This window comes from Apium graveolens, chromosome 1 (genome assembly GCF_009905375.1).
Source record: "Apium graveolens cultivar Ventura chromosome 1, ASM990537v1, whole genome shotgun sequence".
In the NCBI taxonomy this organism is placed as follows: domain Eukaryota; kingdom Viridiplantae; phylum Streptophyta; class Magnoliopsida; order Apiales; family Apiaceae; genus Apium; species Apium graveolens.
The window spans coordinates 162,980,657-162,993,118 of NC_133647.1; the positions used below are offsets into that span (position 1 = coordinate 162,980,657).

The window sequence follows — 12,462 nt, forward strand, 5'->3', positions numbered from 1 at the left end:
TACACATAGTAAACCTTCAGGTTTTGTGCATGCCAAGTTCTCGGGACTTCGAAACCATCCATAGTCTCTAGCTTGTAGGTTCCTCTACCCTGAACACTCTTGACTCTGTACGGTCCTTCCCAATTTGGGGCAAGCTTCCCTTTTTGTCCTACACCAGATGCTTCTATCTTCCTCAAGACTAGATCACCTTGTTTAAAAAACCTTTCTTTAACCCTTAGGTTGTAGTAGAATGAAGCTTTTTTCTGATATTCTACTATCTTTGCATGTGCCTTATCTCGCACTTCATCAATTAGATCCAGGGCTAACCTCTGCCCTTTTTCATTTTTTTCTGCATTGAAAGCCTGAATTCTTGGAGAGGAATGTGATATCTCCACTGGAACTACTGCTTCTGCCCCATATGCCAACATGAAGGGAGTCGCTCCTTTCGTGACTCTACAGGTAGTCCTATAGGCCCATAATATGAGAAGTATCTCATCCACCCAATTATTTCTTGACTTCTCAATCCTCTTCTTTAGTCCATCCAGGATTATTCGATTTGCTACTTCCGCTTGCCCATTGGCTTGTGGGTGAGCCACAGAGGTGAACCGTAACTCAATTTCATTTTCTTCACAATACTTCTTGAATTTCTCGTTGTTGAATTGTGTTCCATTGTCAGTGACGAGGATACGGGGAATTCCATATCGGCACATAATGTTTTCCCACAGGAATTGTGCAACCTGCGTAGTTGTGATTTTGGCCAAGGGTTTGGCTTCAATCCACTTGGTGAAATAAATAATGGCTACAATCAGAAACTTCCTTTGTGTCGTGGCCATAGGGAAATGCCCCAGAATATCCATCCCCCACATAGCAAAGGGAATGGGCGAGGTGATGGATGTCAGCATCTCGGGAGGTTGTCTAACAACAGGTGCATGCTTCTAACAGCGGTCACACTTCTTCACATATTCTTTGGCATCAGCCATCATTTCTGGCCAATAAAAGCCTAGACGAGTTATCTTATGAGCCAAGGCCCTGCCTCCCAAGTGTTGTCCACAAATACCTTCATGCACTTCTTCAAGAGCCAAGCGTGCCTCATCGGGCCTGAGACACCTCAAGTAAGTTACCACGAAAGATCTTTTGTAAAGAATCCCATCTATCAAAGAGTACCTTAGTGCTTGAATAGTTAACTTCCGTGCTTCAGTTGCATCACTTGACAACCAACCGGTTTGAATGTGAGCCTTGATAGGATCAATCCATGACATCCCCAGGCTTATGGGAGCCACAAGCTTAACATCTATGCTTCGTGTCTTCAAAACACGGAAGTACACACTTCCCGAACTTTCTTCTATCTCAGATGAAGCAAACTTTGATAGCGCATCTGCCTTAGTATTTTCTTCCCTTGGAATGTATTCAACATGGCATTCATTAAATTGGGTCATCACAGCCCTTACTAGGCGGACATACTTAGCCATCGTATCATCCCTTGCCTCAAATTCTCCCTTTACCTGGGATATGATCAGCTTCGAGTCTCCACGGACCTTTAAGTTTTTAACTCTAAGTGTCCCAGCTAGACCAAGGCCAGCGATCAGGGCTTCATATTCTGCCTCATTATTTGTGGTTGGGAAGTCTAGCTTCATAGCATACTCAATTAAGAACCCATCAGGGCTTTGCAAAACCAATCCTGCTCCACTGGAGTTTGTTTTTGATGATCCATCAAAATAGAGAACCCAATATTCTTTTTCTTTATCATCCTTCTCTTTGCCCCCATTATCGACTCCCTTGTATTGAGGTATGGTATCTTCCTGCCTCCCGACTTCTTGGTTGGGTATGGTACATTCCACCACGAAGTCAGCTAGTGCCTGGGCTTTTATTGCCGTACGTGGCTTATACTTGAGATCGAACTCTCCCAGCTCTATTGCCCACTTAATCAATCTCCCACTTGCCTTGGGACTGTGAATGATATTTCTCAGGGGCTGATTTGTTAGCACCTCAATCTGATGAGCCTGAAAATAAGGACGCAGCTTTCTCGAAGCCATTACCAAGGCTAAAGCGAATTTCTCAATAGTTGAATAATTCAACTCAGCACCATGCAGAATTTTGCTGACATAGTATACGGGTTTCTGGACTTTTAGTTCCTCCTTAACCAACACCGCGCTTAAGGCGCTCTCTGAAACAGCCAAGTACAAGAATAAAACTTCATTCAAAGATGGTTTGGCCAACAACGGGGCCTGAGCCATATACTTCTTTAACTCTTTGAATGCCTTCTGGTTTTCCTCATTCCATACAAAGTCTTTGATGTTCTTTAGTGACTTGAAGAATGTCAAGCACTTGTCTCCTGACTTGGAGATGAATCGTCTTAGCGCATCAACCCTTCCTGTGAGCTTCTGAACATCCTTGACAGTTTTTGGTGGTTCCATGTCCAGGATTGCCTTTATTTTATCGGGGTTAGCCTCAATTCCTCTCTTTGAGACAATCAATCCCAAGAATTTTCCAGATCCTACTCCGAAAGCACACTTCGTAGGATTCAACATCATCTTCTGGTACCTCAGGACCTCAAAAGCTTCCCTCAAATGGGTTATATGATCAGTCTTTACTAGACTCTTGACTAACATATCCTCAACATAGACTTCCATAGTCTTACCAATAAGATCCTTAAAAATTTTATTCACCAACCTTTGATAGGTGGCTCCTGCATTCTTGAGACCAAACGCCATAACAAGATAACAATAAACACCAAAATCAGTGATGAATGATACTTTTGGAATGTCATCCTTATGCATTTTGATCTGGTTATATCCGCTAAATCCATCCATGAAACTCAGCATCTCATGCCCAGCAGTGACATCAATCAAAGTATCAATCCTTGGCAACGGAAAACAGTCTTTAGGGCATGCATCATTCAGATCAGTAAAGTCTATGCACATCCTCCACTTTCCATTAGCCTTCTTCACCATTACAGGGTTTGCTAACCACTCTGGAAATTGGATCTCCTCAATGAAACCAGCCTCTAAGAGCTTTTCTACTTCCTGTTTTATAGCCTCTTGTCTTTCCTGGGCAAAAATTTATTTTCTTTTGTTTTACTATCTTCCGGTTTGGATCTAGGTTTAGCTTGTGAGTAATCAGCTCCGGGTCTATGCCTGGCATATCAGCTGCTGACAATGCAAATACATCACTATTTTCTTGCAAAAATTTCACCAACTTCCCTCTAAGGGGCTGCTCCAATGAAAGTCATCTTCTCAGGATTCTCAGGGTCTAAAGGAACCGAAATCAAGTCTTCTGCTGGCTTTCCTCTCTTCTCGTCATTTTCTCGGACATCCATATCCTCAATAGGAAGAACCTGCCCCCAACTCCATCTGCCCTCAAAGAGGCCACATAACAGTTTCTAGCCATTTTTTGATCTCCTCTCTCTTCTCCAATCCCGTTTCGGGTGGGAAACTTCATAACTGAATGGTAGGAAGAGGGGACTGCCTTAAATGCATATATCCCTGTTCTCCCCATGATAGCATTGTAAGTTGAACTAGCCTTTACCACCACGAAATCCAACATCTGCGTTGCTTGCCTTGGTTCCGTACCTATGGTGGTTGACAATTTGATTATCCCTTCCACAGGACATTCTATTCCAGCAAATCCATATATCGGCATGTCTGTTGGTGTCAACTGGGAGTCGTTATACCCCATCCTTAGAAAGGCGTCGTGGAGTAATATATCCACAGAAGCACCATTATCCACTAGGACCCTCTTAACCGGGCTATTTCCTATTATTGGTGTTATGACCAGCGGGTCGTCATGAGGAAACTTTACACCCTCTAGGTCAGAATCATCAAAAGCCAATGTTACTTCTGTCTTGGCCCTCTTCGGGGCTTCTCCAACAATATGCATAACCTCTCTAGTATATGCCTTTCTGGAATTTTTGGACAATCCAGCAGCAGTTGGACCTCCAAAGATCGTGTTTATCACAAGCCCTCGAGGTTGCGGCCCTCCAAAAATTGCATTTATAACCGGCCCTCTAGGTTGGGGATTCCGCCCCTGATCATCTTGGTCCCTCCTACGATCTTCAAAGTTCTTCCTTCCATTATTATTCCAGTCCCCTCCTTCCCCAATATACTTGTTCAATCTTCCTTTTCGAATCAAAAACTCAATTTCGTCTTTCAATTGCCTACATTCATCGGTGTCATGGCCAACATCTTTGTGGAATCTGCAATACTTGCTCTTATCTGGCTTGGCGGGATCAGCCTTCAAGGGCTTAGGCCAACGAATATCTCGATCTTTCTCGATTTCCATCAAGATCTGGCTTCTAGGAGCATTCAGCTTAGCGTATTCGGTGAAATTTTGCCCAGGTCCTCCCTTCTTGGGGGTTGAATCAGGGTTTTGTTCGGTTCTAGGATACTTGTCCTTAGCGATATACTCCAGATCAGTTTTTCGCTTCTTGCCTCTAGTGGTCTCATTACTTACTACGGTCTTCCTCATGCTTTCTTCAACCTTGATATACTTCCCTGCCCTCTCTTGGAGCTGCAACATGCTTTCAGGGGGACGTTTGGCCAAGGACATCTTGAAAAACTCATCCTTAGTTCCTTGTTGCAGTGATATCATGGCTACCTTATCATCAAGGTCTGGGACTTTTAAAGCCTCCTTTGTAAAACGATTCAGGTAATCTCTCAAAGATTCCTTAGCTCCCTGCACAATACTCATAAGGGATGCTGAACTTTTCTCATGGACTCTCCCACTAATGAACTGCTTAATAAAAGCCTGACTTAACTCTCTGAACGATCCAATAGAGTTTGGGGGCAAGTGACTGTACCATCTTTGAGCCATACCCGACAGGGTTTGAGGGAAGGTCCGACACTTTATAGCATCATTCACAGGTTGCAACAGCAGTGCATTAGAGAATGTCCTAACATGATTAGCGGGGTCTCCCGTGCCATCATAGGCTTTGATAGTGGACATCTTGAATTTCATTGAGATATGGGCATTCATTATCTCTTCTGTGAAAGGTGGAGTTGGATCATCAGGATCTCCAAGGGGAAGGAAATTGCTTGGATCAGTTCTTGGGACGACAACCCTTCTTCGTACCGGACCATCCAGGTCTATGACAGGAGGAGGATTTCTCCTCCTAGGAGGTATCTGGGATCTGGTGGCCTGGTGAGCCTCCAAGTCACGCCTCAGCCTTTGGATCTCAGCCTCATGAGCCCTGATCCTTTCCTGCACTTCTTGGGGATTCGCCCCTTGGGTGCTTTGAGGTCGTTGCCTTCCATCGGCCATTGGCTCTTTTCCAGGACGCCTCCTTCTTGGGGCCACTTCATCATCCGAAGATTCAGAGTCTCTCTCAGTGTAAGGACCAGAAAATTCCTGATCCTCGGGGATAGGAGCCAAACCTCGTATATAGGGGGCGATTGCCCTCGTGCTTCACTTCGCCCAGCATATCCATTTCCTCCAACCTCGGGGTGAAGGGGCATCACATAAGGGGGTTAATAGTAACAACAGTTGAATATTCATACCCGACGGGTCGAGAATTCACAGGTATATGTACTTGTTGAACTTGAGGATTCGTACCTTGAATAGTCGGGGGAGTCATCCCTTGTGGCTGAGGTTGAGTTGCCCCTATCTGGGTTTCAGCTTGAGTAGATGCATAAGTTGAGTGGGGAGGTATCTCCACGGTGGACGAAATCATCTGGGTTGTTCCCGATGGTATTCCTTCCTCCAGAACTCTAGTTGTTCTCTGTGTTCTCGCCATGGTTGTTGTTGTGCTTTCCCACACACGGCGCCAAATGTTATGGATTAAAACTAATATATATAATTGCTGTATTTAATACTAAGAACGTGAGCTTCTAAGCTCGATTTTGACTGCTCTTGTGTTTCGTGACTCAATCTGCCTTAACAAAATGCCTACGTACCTTGCTGATTGCCAAGAATCAAGTCAAAAAACGTAGTTCTGATCTGTGGGGTGAGACCCCTTATATAGATGTTGAGAGTCCTTGAATTGGACTTGGTATAGGAGACTTGATGGTCAAGTCTCTGAATTAGGATAAACTTAGGAGTCCTAGGGAGTAGGAAGTTGATTCCTTATCCTATGAGGTTCCTTGGAGGCCAACCTACAAGGATTTATATCCTCACTACGACTTATCTTAACAGCTGTTTTTCTCCCTTATTTATTAATTACGAAATTAATAAATAATCAGAGTTTTTGGGCCTTCTTTATTCCATCAGGCCTGATCTGGTCCATCAGGCCTGATCGACATGTTAACCTTTCTGGTCTGAATGTCATACATCTTCTTATTGGGCCTAGGAGCCCATACCTTGTACAATTAATGCAATATTTAATTATACAATCAGGATTTATTTATCCCTATCAAATCTATTTTCATTTTTCATCATATATAGTTACAAATTTTAATTACCAAATTAAGAAATGAAGTTTCATAATTTATTTGTATTTAAAAATTATTAAATTTTAATGAAAAGATTTAAAGTGATTCTATAGTAGAATCACACTTATTCAAAATTATTTCACAATCGAATCAAATTTAAAATCATTTTTTTCAATTTTTAATAGTTCAACTCTTTATTATATTAAAATATGATTATTAATCTACATTAACATAAAATTTTATTTTTTCAAAATAAAATTTTACAATTTATGGAGATTCAAAAGGTTTTCCACATATCTACATATATAAAGGGTTCTCTCTTGAAAGATGAATTAATTATTATTCTACACGAGCAACTATTATTATATTTTTGAAATAAATTTTTACATTTTTTGATGTGGCATGAATGATTTTATGAGAGTTCTCTCTTGAAGAAAGACTATTATGTGTATATTATATGGTTGCTCCAAGTGTAGCCTAGTGAACTGTTTATATAATAAAGAGTAAAATATGCACTTAGTGTACTTGTAATTAGGTTGTTAAACAACTTGAGATACTAATCTTCAGAAAGTATTTAAATTTAATTGAAAGCCATCTGCAACACAAAATTCTTTTAATCAATTGTAAAATCAAATATCTATATTCGAAACAAATCTGCTCCACACAAGATCAAACATATTGATCTGGTTTCTTCTGCTTTTTCCAATTTACAATAACAAACTACCATTAAATTCAAACAAATATCCATTGTAATCAATACATCAACTAACTAGAAGTTTATCTATGAACAATGATTCACTTATAAAGATAACAATAACTACAAGAATTAACCTCTACATATCTATTCACTTCATAGGGTAAAGCTCCAAATTGCCTTCTTATTTTAGTAAACAAGAAAGGTTCATTATTCTTAACTCCAAACTTTTTAATAAATAATTCCTGACTTTCAGCAGTGCAATGGAGATTCATTATTCTTCAACTCCATTGTCATATCACTTAGGATACTAACTTTCTTAAAAAGTACATACTAAAATACATGAGAAGGTTTTGCACAATGGACCTTTTCAGCAGTGCAAAAATGTGACTCTATGTCCTATTGGAGGGAGGAGCTCGGTTTGCTAGTGGAGTCCCTAAGGGCAGCAGGGACTGGTGAGATTGTGGATGTTAGCGAGAAGGTGGTGCGTATGATACAAGACATGACTTGTAGAATGTTGTTTGGGAATAAGAGGGATGATAGGTTTGACTTGAGTGAGATAATACATGAATTAGGAGAGCTTGCATGAGCCTTTAACATTGTTGATTATGTTCCAATTTTAAGTGCACTTGATCTCCAGGTATTCATTATTAAAATTTTAGCATTTTTTTAAGATATAAATTAAAATTTGGACGTGACATGTATGTTTAAGTTTTTTTTCTGACGGAACACGTATGTTTAAAGTTGATTGCTCAGTTTGATGAATCCACACAAAATAAGAATATTCTTGTTATTTTCTTCTTGATAAAAATGAATCGAACTACTCACACACTTTTCCCCCAATTAACCAAGACTTAATTCTCAAAATCTTAATACTACAAACACTAGTGTAAGACTGGGTCCGTGGCTGGTATAAGATTTAAGTACGTTGAAACATTACAATTACGGGTATAATGAGTTATGGTAGTATTTGAGTCCTGTAAGGAATATGGAATTGTTTTTAATTTGATTTTTTTTGTCAGGGATTAACTCAACGGTTCAAAGTTGCCAGTAAAATAGTTGACAAAATGTTGAAAACTATCGTTGATGATTATGAACAATATGTTAGGGCCTAGGAATTACCAATACAAAGCTTGATAAGGATTTTGTTAATATTATTTTAGCATTGAAAAACAATTCTAAAAGTACTCATGAGCAATTATCATAGACCATTGATTGATTGAGTATTGGTCGGGTTGTAGCCTCCAAGATCTACAGCGGTAGGAGTTCGTCCAGGTATTGCGGCTGTAACCGGGGAGTTCTCCAGGTTATCTCGTCCAGTACCAAAGGGACTGTTCTGTCCAGGTTATTCGGTCCACTACCGAATGAATTGGGAATCTTTGTATTACTATTTGGTTGTACCTCAAGTGTTATTTCGTAAACTTGAGAGATATATTGTAACTATTATTATCATTATAGTGGAATCATTCAGAGTTGGTCCCCTGATTTTTACCTCTTTATCTTAAGGGGTTTTCCACGTATATATCTTGGTGTTGATTATTATTGATCTGTTCATATTATTGTTTATGATAATTCTCAGGTTCTATTTACGCAAAGACATGAAACGAGAATTTGTAACGTATTGAATATTTGAGTTTTCTTATTCATGATATTTTTGGCCTTTTTAAGTGAGTGTAAACATTGAGAAGTTTAATGAAATGTAATTTACTATATGAAAGATGTGAATTGAAAATTCGAATACAATTTTTTCTTTAAATACTATATAAAATTATGCATTAGAAAAACGTGGCTTCTAGGGAAGGATTCAAAAATCTTAATCAAATTTTAAAAAATATTCTTATATATATAAATTTTGTAGGTACATTTTTATAAGAAAATTTACGATAGAAAAATGTTAACTTTTGTATTACCAGAAAATTGGTAAAGGTCAAAAAATTATCTTTTTCATATATCTATTCCAAAAAAATGAATATTTATGACGCACTCATTTCCAATCAACAAAGAATGATAAAAAATATAGTTTATAACCAATTGAAACAAGCTATCAGTGATATTTATCATTAATAATATCATAACAAATTAAAAGTGGATTTATTATAAATAATATCATAACTGATTAAGAGTTATGAAATGATTGTGGCCATTTATCCATGTCACTATCATTTCAACTCTTAACTGTCCAACTACGTCAAAATCTATCAAATATCAGGTATAGAAAGAGTCATGTCCTGTCCATTTTCAACCATCTTTGTCGACTAAAATTCAGCTTTTTAATATTATCAATAACTCTTTATTGATCAACGATAAGAAGTTATAATGTGACATGGTAATGGATACGTGACTGTTAGTTGTATATGGATTAGCAAAAGATTAATGGAATGTAATAACTAACCTTATTGTCGATCGAACGCTGATTGAATGATAGTTATAATTGACCTGGAGGTTATTGACCACCAGGTATTAACTACTCCGGACAGTCCTCATCGGTTTTGATCCTTATTTTCACATGATTAAGCTTTTAAGAAAAATGTGCGCTCCTCTTGAACAACGAAATTTGATGTAAATGTGCACTTTTTTCCGCTTTGTACATACCATTGATATACAATATTGATCACTTGTTTAAATAATATTTTCTTTACAATTCGCCGAGTTGAGATAGAGTAATGCTAGGTGCTGCTACAAAAAATATGCACATAATGATGTGGCACTCCCAGGTACTGTATTAAAGAGATTGTCCCCCACTATCTATTTTTACTTAACGACTTAACCCTAATTTAATTTAGAGTATTTTTTGTTCTACAGCTTCATTTTTAAGTTTATTTACAATTTATTGTATCTTGACTTTTAGTATGATTTTATCTTAATTTTAGTGTTATTTAATTTATTATGCAATATATATTATTTTTATTTAGATATTATCTATATTAAGAATTTATGATAATTTAATTTAGAGTGATTATACTTATTATGAACTTGCAAATATTTAAATAAAAAATCTAATATAAATAGACATTAAATAAATAACATGATATTATAATATAATAATTTTTACTATTATTTATTACATTAAAAGAGCATAATAAAATTGACTAAACTGAACTTTCATTTTCTCATACAATGTTTTTTTGTAAAGCTTTAAATAATAAAGATAGTGATTAGTAATATCTAACAAGTATTATATATGTGTAAATATGGTAAGCAAATTTTATTTATATTTTATTATACTGAAATATCAAATCTATATTTAAAATTATAATGTGAAGTTTTTGTCTCTTTAAATGTACAAATCAAATAATATAATTTTTTAAAGTATTTAAGAGTAAAAGAATCTATAATTAATTAAATAATCATATTAAAGTAAAAGAAGCTTTTACCAAATTAGTTTTTAAATTCTTATAATCATAATAAAGTAAGAAGAAAATAAATATTGGATGAATTTAAGGGGAAAAAGTGAGAGCAAAATAAAAAAAAAATAAAAAAAGTGAAGTGAGAAAAGATAGGGACGGATAATATATTTATGGGGTTTTTCAATAAATACCAAAATTTTACAAACTATTTGTAAAAATACTGTCATTTTTTAAAATAAATTGAAAAAATACTATCTTTCAAAAAATATTTGCAAAAATATGGAGGTTGCATTTTGCAACCATATATGCAAGTGCTAGTAACCATATATGCAACAACAAATACCAATTTGAAAACATCTGTTAAAAATTACATTTAGTTGCAAAATAAGTTGTACATGTGGTTGCAAATGACGATAAATGAATGCCCCTGCGGGGCCAATACTAATACCAAAAAAGCAATCATGAAATCAAATAAAAACAACCCAAAAATCAACTATCATCCTCACAACTCTCTGCCACTTAAACTCCTCATATGTCGACTTCACCTCCGTTGGAATGACGTTAGCATCTCCATTTACAGAATTCTCAATTTCATCCTCACTATCATCCTCTTCTTCTACAATGCCTTCGAAAACTTCACCGGAGACGTCGTCGTACTCTTCCTCCGCCTCATCATCGTCCTCGTCGTCGTCGGCAGCGTCGACGTCGAAGAGTTGAGAGTCTAGGGCGAAGAGAGGCTTCAAGAACTTGTAGAAGGTTCGAATTGAGAGAGGCAGTTACGTATGGAGGTTGGGGAGAGGTAAGGTTAAGTAAAATCAGTGAGTGTAGGGAGAAAAGAGTGGGAGAGAGATTAGAGAGATTGGTTGGGAGAGAGATGAGAGGATAGAGAATGAGACGCTTATTGCGGGAGTGTGCCGGATTGAAGACTGCAGAGATTTGAAATTAAGGTTGTGTAATTAGAAGAGAGTGGATTGGGCGCGGTGGTTTGGGGGTGGTTATCGGAGGTGAGTGGTGGAGGAGGTGGCCATTGATGAAATTGTGGAAGAGAAGGTTTTGTAATGAGGAAGAGAGAGAGGCAGTGATAGGAGAGTGCGAAAGAGAGGGCAGGGAATACTAAAAAAGGAATGGGAAGATGAAGATGATATTTTTGCATTTTAATTGTTTATATGTTTTGAAAGATAGTAAATTTGCAAGATTTTAAGTAAGATAGTAAAGTTGTAAATAAATTTCCAGAAGTTGGTATATTTGTCAAATTTTCTATATTTAATGTAGCCGTCAGTGTCAAATCATTCTGGGCCAGGTAACACTGCCAAATCATTCTATAGCATTACTCGTTGAGATAGAGTAAGAAGAAAAATATATAGGATAAGTTAAATCTGTCAGTGGAGCTAAAATCTTATATGAACCGATCCGATCTGAGACCCTTTTAGTGGATATGTACCGAACTATTTAAAATCCGATTCAGGATCCGATCCGATAAGAAAAATCCGATTATAAATGGAGCGGATATGGATTTAGGGCGATGCGATCCGTTAATAACCCAGTATGGTATATATATGTATGTATGTATATATGTATGTATGTATATATATTATATAATTAAATATATTTTTTAATTAATTCTAGTTTTAAACATATTATCCTCGAGTCAAGTCCGTCTACACTTTGTTCGGTTCGATCTCTAGAGTACAGTCCATTTCTATAAACGTATTTCTTTTACCTTTTAAAGCCGCATAACCCAAGTCTCAATTCATATAACAATTCGATTTCGTAACATCAACTTTTTTTTATTGTTACCATTAAAATACTGTACAACCCAATAATATATTTATTTCAAAAGCGAATTTTAGTTTGTAATTTTTCTCTGAACTTCGTTGTATTCTACTTGTTAGAAATATGTTGTGAATTTGATGATAAATTAAACAAAACACCTTAGTAGATTTGACTTAGTGAATTTAGTAGCTATCGACGGATGATCTAATATAGTCCCAATGGATGAACTTTATAGTCCTGACGGATGACAATTTAACATCCATCGAGAGTGTAGCTTATGTAACAAATTAGTAATGTAGCACATTTC

The 12,462-nt window shown here is 37.0% G+C and overlaps 1 pseudogene; it reads right to left on the reverse strand.

Annotated features, from left to right (window-relative positions):
* Positions 1–12,079, reverse strand: part of LOC141709209 (3-ketoacyl-CoA synthase 6-like) — a 39,396-nt pseudogene extending 27,317 nt beyond the window's left edge.
* Positions 12,080–12,462: the final 383 nt, after the last annotated feature.